This window comes from Rhinoderma darwinii, chromosome 3 (genome assembly GCF_050947455.1).
Source record: "Rhinoderma darwinii isolate aRhiDar2 chromosome 3, aRhiDar2.hap1, whole genome shotgun sequence".
NCBI lineage: Eukaryota > Metazoa > Chordata > Amphibia > Anura > Rhinodermatidae > Rhinoderma > Rhinoderma darwinii.
In genome coordinates this window covers 414,980,422-414,992,519 of record NC_134689.1, presented here as the reverse complement: position 1 = coordinate 414,992,519, position 12,098 = coordinate 414,980,422, and the positions used below count along the sequence as shown (strand labels likewise).

Sequence of the window (12,098 nt, the reverse complement as noted above, 5' to 3'; positions counted from 1 at the left end):
AAAATAAACAATATTAAAGCAAAGTCCCAATCAGATTGGGTGAAATAGTCTGATGGTTTCTTATTTATTGGCGAAACTAGTTCATTAAAAAAAGGAAAATTAGCCAAACTGACAGGATAAAGGGGTTGTTGACTTGGAGTGAGAAGGGAACAATAGGAATTATTTGAGTTTCAAGCTCAAATAGGATCTGGTGAAAAGAGGAGGAATGGGTAAACAAAGATAAGTTAGAATTTATGGCCACAAAGAGCACTTTTATCCTATAACGCTCAACCTTTGAAAGTGCAAGACTAGTGAAAGGTTCTTTCCCATACCAGGAGTCAAACCCAGGCCACCTGGGTGAAAACCAGGAATCCTAACCGCTAGACCATATGGGAGCAGTTATTAAGTATAATGAGTCATGGACTAAGAAAAAGTGGGAATAAAGAAAATGTATATATATTTTTTCATTTTGTCGCTTTGAGCTTGTCTACAAACATCTGGTGGTTGCCTCGTTAGCGCAGTAGGAAGCGTGTCAGTCTCATAATCTGAAGGTCGTGAGTTCGATCCTCACACGAGGCACTGTTCAGTGAGTTTTTGTCTTCCTCCATTCATGCAGGAAATCTGGTTTTTCTGCCGAAACGTTTTTAATATATGAGGAAAGTGTTGTTGATTTCCTTGTCATTTTTGAGTGAGTAGAAGAGATGGGAATGATTTGAGCTTTAAATCCAAAATAGGATCTTGCCTAAAAATAAACAATATTAAAGCAAAGTCCCAATCAGATTGGGTGAAATAGTCTGATGGTTTCTTATTTATTGGCGAAACTAGTTCATTAAAAAAAGGAAAATTAGCCAAACTGACAGGATAAAGGGGTTTTTGACTTGGAGTGAGAAGGGAACAATAGGAATTATTTGAGTTTCAAGCTCAAATAGGATCTGGTGAAAAGAGGAGGAATGGGTAAACAAAGATAAGTTAGAATTTATGGCCACAAAGAGCACTTTTATCCTATAACGCTCAACCTTTGAAAGTGCAAGACTAGTAAAAGGTTTTTCCCATACCGGGAGTCGAACCCGGGCCACCTGGGTGAAAACCAGGAATCCTAACCGCTAGACCATATGGGAGCAGTTATTAAGTATAATGAGTCATGGCCTAAGAAAAAGTGGGAATAAAGAAAATGTATATATATTTTTTCATTTTGCCGCTTTGAGCTTGTTTACAAACATCTGGTGGTTGCCTCGTTAGCGCAGTAGGCAGCGTGTCAGTCTCATAATCTGAAGGTCGTGAGTTCGATCCTCACGCGAGGCACTGTTCAGTGAGTTTTTGTCTTCCTCCGTTCATGCAGGAAATCGGGTTTTTCTGCCGAAACGTTTTTAATATATGAGGAAAGTGTTGTTGATTTCCTTGTCATTTTTGAGTGAGTAGAAGAGATGGGAATGATTTGAGCTTTAAATCCAAAATAGGATTTTGCCTAAAAAGAAACAATATTAAAGCAAAGTCCCAATCAGATTGGGTGAAATAGTCTGATGGTTTCTTATTTATTGGCGAAACTAGTTCATTAAAAAAAGGAAAATTAGCCAAACTGACAGGATAAAGGGGTTGTTGACTTGGAGTGAGAAGGGAACAATAGGAATTATTTGAGTTTCAAGCTCAAATAGGATCTGGTGAAAAGAGGAGGAATGGGTAAACAAAGATAAGTTAGAATTTATGGCCACAAAGAGCACTTGTATCCTATAACGCTCAACCTTTGAAAGTGCAAGACTAGTGAAAGGTTCTTTCCCATACCAGGAGTCGAACCCAGGCCACCTGGGTGAAAACCAGGAATCCCAACCGCTAGACCATATGGAAGCAGTTATTAAGTAAAATGAGTCATGGACTAAGAAAAAGTGGGAATAAAGAAAATTTATATATATTTTTTCATTTTGCCGCTTTGAGCTTGTCTACAAACATCTGGTGGTTGCCTCGTTAGCGCAGTAGGCAGCGTGTCAGTCTCATAATCTGAAGGTCGTGAGTTCGATCCTCACACGAGGCACTGTTCAGTGAGTTTTTGTCTTCCTCCATTCATGCAGGAAATCGGGTTTTTCTGCCGAAACGTTTTTAATATATGAGGAAAGTGTTGTTGATTTCCTTGTCATTTTTGAGTGAGTAGAAGAGATGGGAATGATTTGAGCTTTAAATCCAAAATAGGATCTTGCCTAAAAATAAACAATATTAAAGCAAAGTCCCAATCAGATTGGGTGAAATAGTCTGATGGTTTCTTGTTTATTGGCGAAACTAGTTCATTAAAAAAAGGAAAATTAGCCAAACTGACAGGATAAAGGGGTTGTTGACTTGGAGTGAGAAGGGAACAATAGGAATTATTTGAGTTTCAAGCTCAAATAGGATCTGGTGAAAAGAGGAGGAATAGGTAAACAAAGATAAGTTAGAATTTATGGCCACAAAGAGCACTTTTATCCTATAACGCTCAACCTTTGAAAGTGCAAGACTAGTAAAAGGTTTTTTCCCATACCGGGAGTCGAACCCGGGCCACCTGGGTGAAAACCAGGAATCCTAACCGCTAGACCATATGGAAGCAGTTACTAAGTAAAATGAGTCATGGACTAAGAAAAAGTGGGAATAAAGAAAATTTATATATATTTTTTCATTTTGCCGCTTTGAGCTTGTCTACAAACATCTGGTGGTTGCCTCGTTAGCGCAGTAGGCAGCGTGTCAGTCTCATAATCTGAAGGTCGTGAGTTCGATCCTCACGCGAGGCACTGTTCAGTGAGTTTTTGTCTTCCTCCGTTCATGCAGGAAATCGGGTTTTTCTGCCGAAACGTTTTTAATATATGAGGAAAGTGTTGTTGATTTCCTTGTCATTTTTGAGTGAGTACAAGAGATGGGAATGATTTGAGCTTTAAATCCAAAATAGGATTTTGCCTAAAAAGAAACAATATTAAAGCAAAGTCCCAATCAGATTGGGTGAAATAGTCTGATGGTTTCTTATTTATTGGCGAAACTAGTTCATTAAAAAAAGGAAAATTAGCCAAACTGACAGGATAAAGGGGTTGTTGACTTGGAGTGAGAAGGGAACAATAGGAATTATTTGAGTTTCAAGCTCAAATAGGATCTGGTGAAAAGAGGAGGAATGGGTAAACAAAGATAAGTTAGAATTTATGGCCACAAAGAGCACTTTTATCCTATAACGCTCAACCTTTGAAAGTGCAAGACTAGTGAAAGGTTCTTTCCCATACCAGGAGTCGAACCCAGGCCACCTGGGTGAAAACCAGGAATCCCAACCGCTAGACCATATGGAAGCAGTTATTAAGTAAAATGAGTCATGGACTAAGAAAAAGTGGGAATAAAGAAAATTTATATATATTTTTTCATTTTGCCGCTTTGAGCTTGTCTACAAACATCTGGTGGTTGCCTCGTTAGCGCAGTAGGCAGCGTGTCAGTCTCATAATCTGAAGGTCGTGAGTTCGATCCTCACGCGAGGCACTGTTCAGTGAGTTTTTGTCTTCCTCCGTTCATGCAGGAAATTGGGTTTTTCTGCCGAAACGTTTTTAATATATGAGGAAAGTGTTGTTGATTTCCTTGTCATTTTTGAGTGAGTAGAAGAGATGGGAATGATTTGAGCTTTAAATCCAAAATAGGATTTTGCCTAAAAAGAAACAATATTAAAGCAAAGTCCCAATCAGATTGGGTGAAATAGTCTGATGGTTTCTTATTTATTGGCGAAACTAGTTCATTAAAAAAAGGAAAATTAGCCAAACTGACAGGATAAAGGGGTTGTTGACTTGGAGTGAGAAGGGAACAATAGGAATTATTTGAGTTTCAAGCTCAAATAGGATCTGGTGAAAAGAGGAGGAATGGGTAAACAAAGATAAGTTAGAATTTATGGCCACAAAGAGGAGGAATGGGTAAACAAAGATAAGTTAGAATTTATGGCCACAAAGAGCACTTTTATCCTATAACGCTCAACCTTTGAAAATGCAAGACTAGTAAAAGGTTATTTCCCATACTGGGAGTCGAACCCAGGCCACCTGGGTGAAAACCAGGAATCCTAACCGCTAGACCATATGGAAGCAGTTATTAAGTAAAATGAGTCATGGACTAAGAAAAAGTGGGAATAAAGAAAATTTATATATATTTTTTCATTTTGCCGCTTTGAGCTTGTCTACAAACATCTGGTGGTTGCCTCGTTAGCGCAGTAGGCAGCGTGTCAGTCTCATAATCTGAAGGTCGTGAGTTCGATCCTCACACGAGGCACTGTTCAGTGAGTTTTTGTCTTCCTCCATTCATGCAGGAAATCGGGTTTTTCTGCCGAAACGTTTTTAATATATGAGGAAAGTGTTGTTGATTTCCTTGTCATTTTTGAGTGAGTAGAAGAGATGGGAATGATTTGAGCTTTAAATCCAAAATAGGATCTTGCCTAAAAATAAACAATATTAAAGCAAAGTCCCAATCAGATTGGGTGAAATAGTCTGATGGTTTCTTGTTTATTGGCGAAACTAGTTCATTAAAAAAAGGAAAATTAGCCAAACTGACAGGATAAAGGGGTTGTTGACTTGGAGTGAGAAGGGAACAATAGGAATTATTTGAGTTTCAAGCTCAAATAGGATCTGGTGAAAAGAGGAGGAATAGGTAAACAAAGATAAGTTAGAATTTATGGCCACAAAGAGCACTTTTATCCTATAACGCTCAACCTTTGAAAGTGCAAGACTAGTAAAAGGTTTTTTCCCATACCAGGAGTCGAACCCGGGCCACCTGGGTGAAAACCAGGAATCCTAACCGCTAGACCATATGGGAGCAGTTATTAAGTATAATGAGTCATGGCCTAAGAAAAAGTGGGAATAAAGAAAATGTATATATATTTTTTCATTTTGCCGCTTTGAGCTTGTTTACAAACATCTGGTGGTTGCCTCTTTAGCACAGTAGGAAGCGTGTCAGTCTCATAATCTGAAGGTCGTGAGTTCGATCCTCACACGAGGCACTGTTCAGTGAGTTTTTGTCTTCCTCCATTCATGCAGGAAATCGGGTTTTTCTGCCGAAACGTTTTTAATATATGAGGAAAGTGTTGTTGATTTCCTTGTCATTTTTGAGTGAGTAGAAGAGATGGGAATGATTTGAGCTTTAAATCCAAAATAGGATTTTGCCTAAAAAGAAACAATATTAAAGCAAAGTCCCAATCAGATTGGGTGAAATAGTCTGATGGTTTCTTATTTATTGGCGAAACTAGTTCATTAAAAAAAGGAAAATTAGCCAAACTGACAGGATAAAGGGGTTGTTGACTTGGAGTGAGAAGGGAACAATAGGAATTATTTGAGTTTTCAAGCTCAAATAGGATCTGGTGAAAAGAGGAGGAATGGGTAAACAAAGATAAGTTAGAATTTATGGCCACAAAGAGCACTTTTATCCTATAACGCTCAACCTTTGAAAATGCAAGACTAGTAAAAGGTTATTTCCCATACCGGGAGTCGAACACAGGCCACCTGGGTGAAAACCAGGAATCCTAACCGCTAGACCATATGGAAGCAGTTATTAAGTAAAATGAGTCATGGACTAAGAAAAAGTGGGAATAAAGAAAATTTATATATATTTTTTCATTTTGCCGCTTTGAGCTTGTCTACAAACATCTGGTGGTTGCCTCGTTAGCGCAGTAGGCAGCGTGTCAGTCTCATAATCTGAAGGTCGTGAGTTCGATCCTCACGCGAGGCACTGTTCAGTGAGTTTTTGTCTTCCTCCGTTCATGCAGGAAATCGGGTTTTTCTGCCGAAACGTTTTTAATATATGAGGAAAGTGTTGTTGATTTCCTTGTCATTTTTGAGTGAGTAGAAGAGATGGGAATGATTTGAGCTTTAAATCCAAAATAGGATTTTGCCTAAAAAGAAACAATATTAAAGCAAAGTCCCAATCAGATTGGGTGAAATAGTCTGATGGTTTCTTATTTATTGGCGAAACTAGTTCATTAAAAAAAGGAAAATTAGCCAAACTGACAGGATAAAGGGGTTGTTGACTTGGAGTGAGAAGGGAACAATAGGAATTATTTGAGTTTCAAGCTCAAATAGGATCTGGTGAAAAGAGGAGGAATGGGTAAACAAAGATAAGTTAGAATTTATGGCCACAAAGAGCACTTTTATCCTATAACGCTCAACCTTTGAAAGTGCAAGACTAGTGAAAGGTTCTTTCCCATACCGGGAGTCGAACCCAGGCAACCTGGGTGAAAACCAGGAATCCTAACCGCTAGACCATATGGGAGCAGTTATTAAGTATAATGAGTCATGGCCTAAGAAAAAGTGGGAATAAAGAAAATGTATATATATTTTTTCATTTTGCCGCTTTGAGCTTGTCTACAAACATCTGGTGGTTGCCTCGTTAGCGCAGTAGGAAGCGTGTCAGTCTCATAATCCAAAGGTCGTGAGTTCGATCCTCACAAGAGGCACTTTTCAGTGAGTTTTTGTCTTCCTCCATTCATGCAGGAAATCGGGTTTTTCTGCCGAAACGTTTTTAATATATGAGGAAAGTGTTGTTGATTTCCTTGTCATTTTTGAGTGAGTAGAAGAGATGGGAATGATTTGAGCTTTAAATCCAAAATAGGATCTTGCCTAAAAATAAACAATATTAAAGCAAAGTCCCAATCAGATTGGGTGAAATAGTCTGATGGTTTCTTATTTATTGGCGAAACTAGTTCATTAAAAAAAGGAAAATTAGCCAAACTGACAGGATAAAGGGGTTGTTGACTTGGAGTGAGAAGGGAACAATAGGAATTATTTGAGTTTTCAAGCTCAAATAGAATCTGGTGAAAAGAGGAGGAATGGGTAAACAAAGATAAGTTAGAATTTATGGCCACAAAGAGCACTTTTATCCTATAACGCTCAACCTTTGAAAATGCAAGACTAGTAAAAGGTTATTTCCCATACCGGGAGTCGAACCCAGGCCACCTGGGTGAAAACCAGGAATCCTAACCGCTAGACCATATGGAAGCAGTTATTAAGTAAAATGAGTCATGGACTAAGAAAAAGAGGGAATAAAGAAAATTTATATATATTTTTTCATTTTGCCGCTTTGAGCTTGTCTACAAACATCTGGTGGTTGCCTCGTTAGCGCAGTAGGAAGCGTGTCAGTCTCATAATCTGAAGGTCGTGAGTTCGATCCTCACACGAGGCACTGTTCAGTGAGTTTTTGTCTTCCTCCATTCATGCAGGAAATCGGGTATTTCTGCCGAAACGTTTTTAATATATGAGGAAAGTGTTGTTGATTTCCTTGTCATTTTTGAGTGAGTAGAAGAGATGGGAATGATTTGAGCTTTAAATCCAAAATAGGATCTTGCCTAAAAAGAAACAATATTAAAGCAAAGTCCCAATCAGATTGGGTGAAATAGTCTGATGGTTTCCTATTTATTGGCGAAACTAGTTCATTAAAAAAAGGAAAATTAGCCAAACTGACAGGATAAAGGGGTTGTTGACTTGGAGTGAGAAGGGAACAATAGGAATTATTTGAGTTTTCAAGCTCAAATAGGATCTGGTGAAAAGAGGAGGAATGGGTAAACAAAGATAAGTTAGAATTTATGGCCACAAAGAGCACTTTTATCCTATAACGCTCAACCTTTGAAAATGCAAGACTAGTAAAAGGTTATTTCCCATACTGGGAGTCGAACCCAGGCCACCTGGGTGAAAACCAGGAATCCTAACCGCTAGACCATATGGAAACAGTTATTAAGTAAAATGAGTCATGGACTAAGAAAAAGTGGGAATAAAGAAAATTTATATATATTTTTTCATTTTGCCGCTTTGAGCTTGTCTACAAACATCTGGTGGTTGCCTCGTTAGCGCAGTAGGAAGCTTGTCAGTCTCATAATCCAAAGGTCGTGAGTTCGATCCTCACAAGAGGCACTTTTCAGTGAGTTTTTGTCTTCCTCCATTCATGCAGGAAATCGGGTTTTTCTGCCGAAACGTTTTTAATATATGAGGAAAGTGTTGTTGATTTCCTTGTCATTTTTGAGTGAGTAGAAGAGATGGGAATGATTTGAGCTTTAAATCCAAAATAGGATTTTGCCTAAAAAGAAACAATATTAAAGCAAAGTCCCAATCAGATTGGGTGAAATAGTCTGATGGTTTCTTATTTATTGGACGAAACTAGTTCATTAAAAAAAGGAAAATTAGCCAAACTGACAGGATAAAGGGGTTGTTGACTTGGAGTGAGAAGGGAACAATAGGAATTATTTGAGTTTCAAGCTCAAATAGGATCTGGTGAAAAGAGGAGGAATGGGTAAACAAAGATAAGTTAGAATTTATGGCCACAAAGAGCACTTTTATCCTATAACGCTCAACCTTTGAAAGTGCAAGACTAGTGAAAGGTTCTTTCCCATACCGGGAGTCGAACCCAGGCAACCTGGGTGAAAACCAGGAATCCTAACCGCTAGACCATATGGGAGCAGTTATTAAGTATAATGAGTCATGGCCTAAGAAAAAGTGGGAATAAAGAAAATGTATATATATTTTTTCATTTTGCCGCTTTGAGCTTGTCTACAAACATCTGGTGGTTGCCTCGTTAGCGCAGTAGGAAGCGTGTCAGTTTCATAATCTGAAGGTTGTGAGTTCGATCCTCACACGAGGCACTGTTCAGTGAGTTTTTGTCTTCCTCCATTCATGCAGGAAATCTGGTTTTTCTGCCGAAACGTTTTTAATATATGAGGAAAGTGTTGTTGATTTCCTTGTCATTTTTGAGTGAGTAGAAGAGATGGGAATGATTTGAGCTTTAAATCCAAAATAGGATCTTGCCTAAAAAGAAACAATATTAAAGCAAAGTCCCAATCAGATTGGGTGAAATAGTCTGATGGTTTCCTATTTATTGGCGAAACTAGTTCATTAAAAAAAGGAAAATTAGCCAAACTGACAGGATAAAGGGGTTGTTGACTTGGAGTGAGAAGGGAACAATAGGAATTATTTGAGTTTTCAAGCTCAAATAGAATCTGGTGAAAAGAGGAGGAATGGGTAAACAAAGATAAGTTAGAATTTATGGCCACAAAGAGCACTTTTATCCTATAACGCTCAACCTTTGAAAATGCAAGACTAGTAAAAGGTTATTTCCCATACCGGGAGTCGAACCCAGGCCACCTGGGTGAAAACCAGGAATCCTAACCGCTAGACCATATGGAAGCAGTTATTAAGTAAAATGAGTCATGGACTAAGAAAAAGAGGGAATAAAGAAAATTTATATATATTTTTTCATTTTGCCGCTTTGAGCTTGTCTACAAACATCTGGTGGTTGCCTCGTTAGCGCAGTAGGAAGCGTGTCAGTCTCATAATCTGAAGGTCGTGAGTTCGATCCTCACACGAGGCACTGTTCAGTGAGTTTTTGTCTTCCTCCATTCATGCAGGAAATCGGGTATTTCTGCCGAAACGTTTTTAATATATGAGGAAAGTGTTGTTGATTTCCTTGTCATTTTTGAGTGAGTAGAAGAGATGGGAATGATTTGAGCTTTAAATCCAAAATAGGATCTTGCCTAAAAAGAAACAATATTAAAGCAAAGTCCCAATCAGATTGGGTGAAATAGTCTGATGGTTTCCTATTTATTGGCGAAACTAGTTCATTAAAAAAAGGAAAATTAGCCAAACTGACAGGATAAAGGGGTTGTTGACTTGGAGTGAGAAGGGAACAATAGGAATTATTTGAGTTTTCAAGCTCAAATAGGATCTGGTGAAAAGAGGAGGAATGGGTAAACAAAGATAAGTTAGAATTTATGGCCACAAAGAGCACTTTTATCCTATAACGCTCAACCTTTGAAAATGCAAGACTAGTAAAAGGTTATTTGCCATACTGGGAGTCGAACCCAGGCCACCTGGGTGAAAACCAGGAATCCTAACCGCTAAACCATATGGAAACAGTTATTAAGTAAAATGAGTCATGGACTAAGAAAAAGTGGGAATAAAGAAAATTTATATATATTTTTTTCATTTTGCCGCTTTGAGCTTGTCTACAAACATCTGGTGGTTGCCTCGTTAGCGCAGTAGGAAGCGTGTCAGTCTCATAATCCGAAGGTCGTGAGTTCGATCCTCACACGAGGCACTGTTCAGTGAGTTTTTGTCTTCCTCCATTCATGCAGGAAATCGGGTTTTTCTGCCGAAACGTTTTTAATATATGAGGAAAGTGTTGTTGATTTCCTTGTCATTTTTGAGTGAGTAGAAGAGATGGGAATGATTTGAGCTTTAAATCCAAAATAGGATTTTGCCTAAAAAGAAACAATATTAAAGCAAAGTCCCAATCAGATTGGGTGAAATAGTCTGATGGTTTCTTATTTATTGGCGAAACTAGTTCATTAAAAAAAGGAAAATTAGCCAAACTGACAGGATAAAGGGGTTGTTGACTTGGAGTGAGAAGGGAACAATAGGAATTATTTGAGTTTTCAAGCTCAAATAGGATCTGGTGAAAAGAGGAGGAATGGGTAAACAAAGATAAGTTAGAATTTATGGCCACAAAGAGCACTTTTATCCTATAACGCTCAACCTTTGAAAGTGCAAGACTAGTGAAAGGTTCTTTCCCATACCAGGAGTCGAACCCAGGCAACCTGGGTGAAAACCAGGAATCCTAACCGCTAGACCATATGGAAACAGTTATTAAGTAAAATGAGTCATGAACTAAGAAAAAGTGGGAATAAAGAAAATTTATATATATTTTTTCATTTTGCCGCTTTGAGCTTGTCTACAAACATCTGGTGGTTGCCTCGTTAGCACAGTAGGAAGCGTGTCAGTCTAATAATCTGAAGGTCGTGAGTTCGATCCTCACACGAGGCACTGTTCAGTGAGTTTTTGTCTTCCTCCATTCATGCAGGAAATCGGGTTTTTCTGCCGAAACGTTTTTAATATATGAGGAAAGTGTTGTTGATTTCCTTGTCATTTTTGAGTGAGTAGAAGAGATGGGAATGATTTGAGCTTTAAATCCAAAATAGGATTTTGCCTAAAAAGAAACAATATTAAAGCAAAGTCCCAATCAGATTGGGTGAAATAGTCTGATGGTTTCTTATTTATTGGCGAAACTAGTTCATTAAAAAAAGGAAAATTAGCCAAACTGACAGGATAAAGGGGTTGTTGACTTGGAGTGAGAAGGGAACAATAGGAATTATTTGAGTTTCAAGCTCAAATAGGATCTGGTGAAAAGAGGAGGAATGGGTAAACAAAGATAAGTTAGAATTTATGGCCACAAAGAGCACTTTTATCCTATAACGCTCAACCTTTGAAAATTTCCATACCGGGAGTCGAACCCAGGCCACCTGGGTGAAAACCAGGAATCCTAACCGCTAGACCATATGGGAGCTGTTATTCAGTATAATGAGTCATGGACTAAGAAAAAGTGGGAATAAAGAAAATGTATATATATTTTTTCATTTTGCCGCTTTGAGCTTGTTTACAAACATCTGGTGGTTGCCTCTTTAGCGCAGTAGGAAGCGTGTCAGTCTCATAATCTGAAGGTCGTGAGTTCGATCCTCACACGAGGCACTGTTCAGTGAGTTTTTGTCTTCCTCCATTCATGCAGGAAATCGGGTTTTTCTGCCGAAACGTTTTTAATATATGAGGAAAGTGTTGTTGATTTCCTTGTCATTTTTGAGTGAGTAGAAGAGATGGGAATGATTTGAGCTTTAAATCCAAAATAGGATTTTGCCTAAAAAGAAACAATATTAAAGCAAAGTCCCAATCAGATTGGGTGAAATAGTCTGATGTTTTCTTATTTATTGGCGAAACTAGTTCATTAAAAAAAGGAAAATTAGCCAAACTGACAGGATAAAGGGGTTGTTGACTTGGAGTGAGAAGGGAACAATAGGAATTATTTGAGTTTTCAAGCTCAAATAGGATCTGGTGAAAAGAGGAGGAATGGGTAAACAAAGATAAGTTAGAATTTATGGCCACAAAGAGCACTTTTATCCTATAACGCTCAACCTTTGAAAATGCCAGACTAGTGAAAGGTTCTTTCCCATACCAGGAGTCGAACCCAGGCCACCTGGGTGAAAAACAGGAATCCTAACCGCTAGACCATATGGGAGCAGTTATTAAGTATAATGAGTCATGGACTAAGAAAAAGTGGGAATAAAGAAAATGTATATATATTTTTTCATTTTGCCGCTTTGAGCTTGTCTACAAACATCTGGT

General features: G+C 38.2%; 15 non-coding genes across 15 annotated transcripts; 5 read left to right on the top strand and 10 right to left on the bottom strand.

Annotated features, from left to right (window-relative positions):
• The first annotated feature begins 485 nt into the window (after positions 1-485).
• Positions 486-558, top strand: TRNAM-CAU (transfer RNA methionine (anticodon CAU)). Its single transcript has one exon. It is a non-coding gene; the product is annotated as a tRNA-Met (tRNA).
• A 467-nt stretch (positions 559-1,025) lies between these two features.
• On the bottom strand, positions 1,026-1,097 carry TRNAE-UUC (transfer RNA glutamic acid (anticodon UUC)). Its single transcript has one exon. It is a non-coding gene; the product is annotated as a tRNA-Glu (tRNA).
• Positions 1,098-1,932: 835 nt separating this feature from the next.
• On the top strand, positions 1,933-2,005 carry TRNAM-CAU (transfer RNA methionine (anticodon CAU)). Its single transcript has one exon. It is a non-coding gene; the product is annotated as a tRNA-Met (tRNA).
• A 468-nt stretch (positions 2,006-2,473) lies between these two features.
• Positions 2,474-2,545, bottom strand: TRNAE-UUC (transfer RNA glutamic acid (anticodon UUC)). The gene has a single exon. It is a non-coding gene; the product is annotated as a tRNA-Glu (tRNA).
• A 1,423-nt stretch (positions 2,546-3,968) lies between these two features.
• TRNAE-UUC (transfer RNA glutamic acid (anticodon UUC)) lies at positions 3,969-4,040 on the bottom strand. The gene has a single exon. It is a non-coding gene; the product is annotated as a tRNA-Glu (tRNA).
• A 111-nt stretch (positions 4,041-4,151) lies between these two features.
• On the top strand, positions 4,152-4,224 carry TRNAM-CAU (transfer RNA methionine (anticodon CAU)). Its single transcript has one exon. It is a non-coding gene; the product is annotated as a tRNA-Met (tRNA).
• A 468-nt stretch (positions 4,225-4,692) lies between these two features.
• Positions 4,693-4,764, bottom strand: TRNAE-UUC (transfer RNA glutamic acid (anticodon UUC)). The gene has a single exon. It is a non-coding gene; the product is annotated as a tRNA-Glu (tRNA).
• Positions 4,765-6,141: 1,377 nt separating this feature from the next.
• Positions 6,142-6,213, bottom strand: TRNAE-UUC (transfer RNA glutamic acid (anticodon UUC)). Its single transcript has one exon. It is a non-coding gene; the product is annotated as a tRNA-Glu (tRNA).
• Positions 6,214-6,866: 653 nt separating this feature from the next.
• TRNAE-UUC (transfer RNA glutamic acid (anticodon UUC)) lies at positions 6,867-6,938 on the bottom strand. Its single transcript has one exon. It is a non-coding gene; the product is annotated as a tRNA-Glu (tRNA).
• A 111-nt stretch (positions 6,939-7,049) lies between these two features.
• Positions 7,050-7,122, top strand: TRNAM-CAU (transfer RNA methionine (anticodon CAU)). The gene has a single exon. It is a non-coding gene; the product is annotated as a tRNA-Met (tRNA).
• Positions 7,123-7,591: 469 nt separating this feature from the next.
• TRNAE-UUC (transfer RNA glutamic acid (anticodon UUC)) lies at positions 7,592-7,663 on the bottom strand. Its single transcript has one exon. It is a non-coding gene; the product is annotated as a tRNA-Glu (tRNA).
• Positions 7,664-8,316: 653 nt separating this feature from the next.
• TRNAE-UUC (transfer RNA glutamic acid (anticodon UUC)) lies at positions 8,317-8,388 on the bottom strand. The gene has a single exon. It is a non-coding gene; the product is annotated as a tRNA-Glu (tRNA).
• A 653-nt stretch (positions 8,389-9,041) lies between these two features.
• On the bottom strand, positions 9,042-9,113 carry TRNAE-UUC (transfer RNA glutamic acid (anticodon UUC)). The gene has a single exon. It is a non-coding gene; the product is annotated as a tRNA-Glu (tRNA).
• A 111-nt stretch (positions 9,114-9,224) lies between these two features.
• Positions 9,225-9,297, top strand: TRNAM-CAU (transfer RNA methionine (anticodon CAU)). The gene has a single exon. It is a non-coding gene; the product is annotated as a tRNA-Met (tRNA).
• A 1,897-nt stretch (positions 9,298-11,194) lies between these two features.
• On the bottom strand, positions 11,195-11,266 carry TRNAE-UUC (transfer RNA glutamic acid (anticodon UUC)). The gene has a single exon. It is a non-coding gene; the product is annotated as a tRNA-Glu (tRNA).
• Positions 11,267-12,098: the final 832 nt, after the last annotated feature.